Raw genomic sequence first — 5,622 nt, 5'->3', positions numbered from 1 at the left:
CGTCTCTCCGTGTTTCACCCCCACTACTTGTCTCAGGAACGGGCAGTGAGTCGGTGTATATGAAGTGGAGCAATGATTTGAATACATCACTTTCCATATCACTGATTTCAATTGGACTACCGCCTTTCTCCTTCATGGCGCCAAAGAGCTCCGCTCTAAAGATGGATGACCGAGCGGCGAGTATGGACCTATGAGCCAAGAAACTCACCTCGCCGACATGAAAGGTCACGTCCGCTCCATCTTTGCTCTCTAGGAGGAGGTCACCGAGATGCTGATGCAAGTTGCTTGGAGGAATCGCAATAACCCGATTACCTCTATGGATATACTTCACGACGGTAACATCACACCTGATGCTGAAACTGTCGTGCTTTAGATACGCCGCTCCCTCAAGATCAGCCTTCTTGATAAAACTACTAAAACCCCTGCTTGAACGTTTGCTATTGAAGATGTGTTCGGACGTGTTCTTGCTTTTCGATGCCACCGGTTCGCCTTCCCTGTCAAGCAGACTGAATCTAAATTTGGCCTTCACATCCTTGGAACCAGCGGGGGCAAGAGCTAGAAAAACGGATATGCCGGCTTCATACTTTTCGGTGTCGGAGCCGTTTGGGTAGTACTCCACAACCCAGTCGTTACCTCCAACAGTGAAAGGGGTAGATTTCACGTAGTTGCCATGCTGAATTTGCCCTTTGATTCTTGAGTATCCGTCTATCTTGATCACATATGAACTTTCCTCGGATGACGCTACAACAGCAGCAGGAAGATCGCACAGCTCCGCCATTGTCGTGGTGAGCTAGGTAGTGTCGAGCCCAATCAAGGGTCGGGACTCGGGACCGAGCTGGAGTCGAGCTGGACGGGAATGGGAAGCGCGTCAGCGAGTTGCCGTCGAGTGCTGGAACTAAGCCGTGAATACCTCACGACATGCGGCTTAGGCCCTGTTTGGTTCGGCTGTGGATTTCTAAAAGCAATTGTGGAAAATCTGCTGTGGAAAATCTGATGTGAAAAGGATGTAGGTCATTTGGTAAACCAGCTGATGCAGCTTTTTCAGATTTTGGCCCGCAATGGAATCAGATTTTGGAAAGCACGTCCCGGGCTGCTTCCGCTTTTGGTTCAGATTTTGGCAACGGATTTCTGGAATCGGAATCTGTTGGATTCGCCCTTTGGTTCAGATTCTGCTGCGCGGCAGCGGAATCTATCGATAAAAGCTGAACCAAACAGGGCCTTAGACAAGGGAAGGGAGGGATGGAGTTGCCGCAGCTGTCGTGGCCTGGTTTCAAGTTTATTTTGTGGTTCAGCGTGTATAGTAGCGATTATTATTAGAGACCTTTTACGGTGCATCAGATCAATATTGACCGTTCATATTTTCGTTTGGACGGTTCAGATATGGAAATACTACCACAGATTTTCGATAGTATATTTTCTTATCAGGGGTAGTTTCGGTAGTTCGCTGTTTACCAAAAACGCGGGCTGGTTTCCTCAGAAAACGATTGAAGGGCATTTGTGGAATTTCACGTATTCATCTTTTTATTTTCATTAGCCATCGCCGTCTGCTCCCTGAGGGAAATGAGGCCGACTGTTTAGGCAGACCTCGAATGAGAAAAAAAATCCCAATCGAACGCTGGCCGCGGTAGGGCGAGAGGACGATGACGAGCCCCGGTCGCCGTGACGGCCCTTCGCGCAGTCAGTGCGGGCGCTAGGGTTTGGTGCCCCGCCTTCGGCCAGATGAGCGGGCGCTGCGGCGTTGCCCCCATGGTGTCACAGTCATCGTCGGCGAGATGGCCCTGCCATTCGTGTTCTGGAGCTGGTGGCTGAGGGGGAGGGGGGAGGGGGACGAAGGCGAGACGTTGCTGCAGCGGCATGCCCCATCGCCGTGACGGCCCTGCGCGCCGCCGAGTTGGAGTTCCACTAAGGTACTAGCTTCGTACAGATCTCACTTGTCGATTGATTTGATTTGCCGCATTGGATAATATTTGGGTCTGTAATTTGGGTTTGTAGTCGTTGAAATTGCACATCTATAGAAGCTGAAATCATTGTTATTATTATGGTGAGGAATCATGATACAAGTTGTTTTTCTGGTCGGCGGCTGTGGTCGGCGGCTAAATGTCCCCGCCGTTCGTGTTCCCCTCCTAAGCTGCAGGATGTGGAGTGGGTCGCCGAGGGGGAGGACTAAGGCGAGACATTGCTAGCATGCCCCGTCACCGTCAAGGCCCTACACGCCGACCAGTGTCGTACAGATCTGTCGTGGCTGATGCAGGTACTCGCATCCGACCCATCGATCCATTGGCCCCCATTTCTTTCCTCGATTTCGTAAGCTAGCTTCTCCATCGTCTCTGGCCCAGGCACCGCCACTTGCTAGCTGTGTCTGTACCAAGGCTTATTCTGAAATTGGACCGAGGCTTATTCTGAAATCGCCGGATACAAGACCAACCCCAAACACGACCGTGCTGCGGTGATAGTTCAGCCCCACAAATGGAACAAACGGCAACCTATATTTGTTTGACCGGTATGTGCTATCAAACACCACCACACCACCAAATGCAACATAGTCCAAGCGAGATTGGGCGTCTGCCCAGAATATGTTCTGCAGATGCCCATCATTGTCTGTGGTGTATCTGTAAAAAAAATCTGGGTCTTTCATCTGTTGTGCTGTCATGTAGTTTTATGATTTTCTTTTTTGTGCCTTTGGAGCTCTTGTTTTTTTACGCTTTTCTTTTCCAAGTTTCGCAAACGATCAACCCAAATAGGTAATTTTTGTTTTACTGCTTTAGGAGTACTCGCTATGTGTCAACGGATAACTGAAGTCTGGTTGCGTCTATGAACACTTGGAGATTTTGTAGTACTTTTTCCCAGGAGATAAGCTAGCATGAGTAATAGATGACCAACAGTAACTAATTGCATTTTTTGCTTGATGGCCTTATTGTCTTGTAGGAAGGCCTCTGCACCCCCTCCCGACAATTGACACGCTGCATCTCACCTGGCCACCCTGCATCCCCTTCTGAGATTGCTTCTCCCATTGAGAGTGAAACTGTTCTATGAAATTTGAGATGTATATACATTCAGATGAATGCAGTTTCATCCATTGCTGAAAGAAATGTGATATCCAATTTCAGGTTTTCTGAAGCCACGATCAGCTAGGGATTGGATAGCAGAAGCATGGCGTGTATAAGATCTGAACATTGAAGACATGCAATGCAGCTCAATGGTATGCCTTCCTCGGTTCCTTGTAATCTTTGAAGCCTAAATTCTGAACTGTTTTTTTATACAAGCCTAAATGTTCTTATGTGTTACTGCGTTTGTACAAGACAACATGAGTACAACTTCTTCAAAAGTATTTTGGACTGTTTTGTGTGCATCGGGCAACGCATACATTAAGTTGTCGCCATTGCCCATCATCTCATAAACTATTATGGGAAGTATGGTTTCATTTTATCCCATATATCAGTATATTAAGTATGTTACCTTCTATATAATGTTGGTGATTTGTCCATGGAAATATTTAATTAAACAATGTTTATCTTCTGCATCTTTTTTATATCTTTTTACCACGACAGGGATGGAGCTCTCGGCGATGTGGAGCTCAATGTCTTTCAGGTTGTTCTATACAGTGTTATTAGTGTTTTAATATATACTTATTTGCATAAGAAGTTTGCATATGTTAGTTATTCCTCTCGTCAAAGGAAATATCCTCCCTTCAATACAATAAATAAATTCAATGTTCATGCGCTAAATGAAAATCGTTAGTTCATTATTACTACATTATTATCAGCTATTGATTTTGTAGTATTTATTAATTAGTAGTGCTTCACTAGGATGAACATGTATTTTCTTCTCCGCAAAAGAATGATTTTCCAATGGTTTTTCCGGGCTGTTTATTTTTCAGAAATTGTGACCTGCTGAATCCTTTTTCCCTTACTGCACACATGCACATCATTTTAATTTTGTGTGCACTTCCCAACTTGTTAGTGCCATCGTACCATGTTTGTTAGTCATGCTTTACTTATTATTTGGGCACCTTGGGGTAACATCTTGCCAATGTTTGTTCAGAATGGTGAATACATGTTCAAAAGCACTCGAAATCATATTACCTTTCATTATGTTGGAAGGAAAAAACCTTTAAAACTGGATATATGTTTCTTTACCCGGGAAAAGCACCAGTTCAGCAGTTGATTTTTCCAAATGCATGTCCTCAGCATAGTAGTTTTGTAGGATATAGGCAACGATCGATACTTGATAGAAGACATGACAAGGCTCCCTGACTTACATGCTTGCCCCTGGCTGTGATGTCACACGGACATTGCTTTGGCGCCAGCTCATTCCACATTCTGGAAGTGTGCACTGGTGTAAGAACGCTGACACTTAAAACTATCCTTAATTTGTTTATATCTTTGTAAAGCACTTATAATGCTTGAGTTATCAGGTTAGTGACATAAAAACAATACGCACTTGCACTTTCAGGCATACCTAGACTTGATTGCCAGTTGCTCTACTCTAGGTGTTGGTTTAATACTAATACCTTGTCTTCAAACTTTAACCATGGAAATTCTATGGCTCATGTAAGTGCTAATACTTTCATCTTCAAGTTTAGCAAAGTGACGTACTATTTTCTAATGTATGTGAGGATATATGGTGCTTTATTGCCTGGCAGGCTCAATCTTGATGACACAGTTAGAGTAAGTACTTGGAGAAAATTTTATTAGTTACGATATCTTTTTTAAGAGGTTTCATTGACAGTGAAGTCCAAAGGTAGAGCTGAACATTATCATGCTTAAGAATTTATGTGACTTCTATAATAGTGTTTGTCGTACCAGCTCTTTTACAGAACAAACATATTTTCTGTAGTATCCTAGCTTCAAACTATTTTCCGGTGTTCTTTTGTAAATTGTGCTGATGCATGTCGAAGTACTCAGGCAGTCTGATAATTTATCATTCATCTCTTTTTCGCCATGAAATGTATTGGTTAATCTTACAAAGTTGATATGCTACTCACTTCAGGCACAGACTCCATGCCCATCGAGTTGCATTTGTGATCAGCCAACACACTGTAAAACTGATAAACTTGTGCTCGATCGCCTCCAAGAAGTAGAAATTAGTGAATTATCAGGAACTGAACATGAACGTGATTTTGTGCAACGGTTATTCAGTTGGGCAACAACCTTAAAAAAGTTGACAATATCTTTTCATCACTCGATCACGAAAGCAAGGCCAAGGGGTTGTTCCAGATGTTATGAAGCTTGTCCACATTGGAACTACATATTGAATTTTATGTGCACCGCTGCTTGGTGGGGAAAGTTCTATATGTTCCTGGAGATTAAAACACTGATTTGTCAATTCTCTTCGCAAGATTCTGGTTTGTGTGGTCCTGTTGTTCGCATGCTCGGGAGTCAGGAGTGGTGACGAATTCATGTTGTGACAATATGTCGATGCTGTTGAGACTGTCTTTCTAGGACGTGTGTTTACCTCTGTAATCTGTATGAAACTATGGATTCTAATTAATTTGCTAAAATAGTAGCTGCTTACCCTGATTTCTAATAGCATTTGTTAGGTGGGGCGCATTGTTGTTTATTAGTTAAATGGTGATTTCTGCTGAATTTCTGTTATTGTAATGGTATATGTGACTAAGTTCAT

General features: G+C 43.7%; 1 long non-coding RNA gene across 3 annotated transcripts; it reads left to right on the top strand.

Annotated features, from left to right (window-relative positions):
* The first annotated feature begins 1,570 nt into the window (after positions 1-1,570).
* Positions 1,571-5,622, top strand: LOC123091894 (uncharacterized). Of its 3 annotated transcripts, none has more exons than XR_006443875.1 (6): positions 1,571-1,907; positions 2,135-2,251; positions 2,337-2,500; positions 2,926-3,199; positions 3,549-3,588; positions 4,990-5,622. It is a non-coding gene; the product is annotated as an uncharacterized lncRNA (long non-coding RNA). The 3 variants fall into 3 exon arrangements; XR_006443831.1 differs by having other exon boundaries at positions 2,129-2,251; XR_006443779.1 differs by having other exon boundaries at positions 1,571-2,251.

This window comes from Triticum aestivum, chromosome 1A (genome assembly GCF_018294505.1).
Source record: "Triticum aestivum cultivar Chinese Spring chromosome 1A, IWGSC CS RefSeq v2.1, whole genome shotgun sequence".
NCBI lineage: Eukaryota > Viridiplantae > Streptophyta > Magnoliopsida > Poales > Poaceae > Triticum > Triticum aestivum.
Note: the sequence above shows the minus strand (reverse complement) of the source record. Positions and strands in the feature narration are given on the sequence as shown.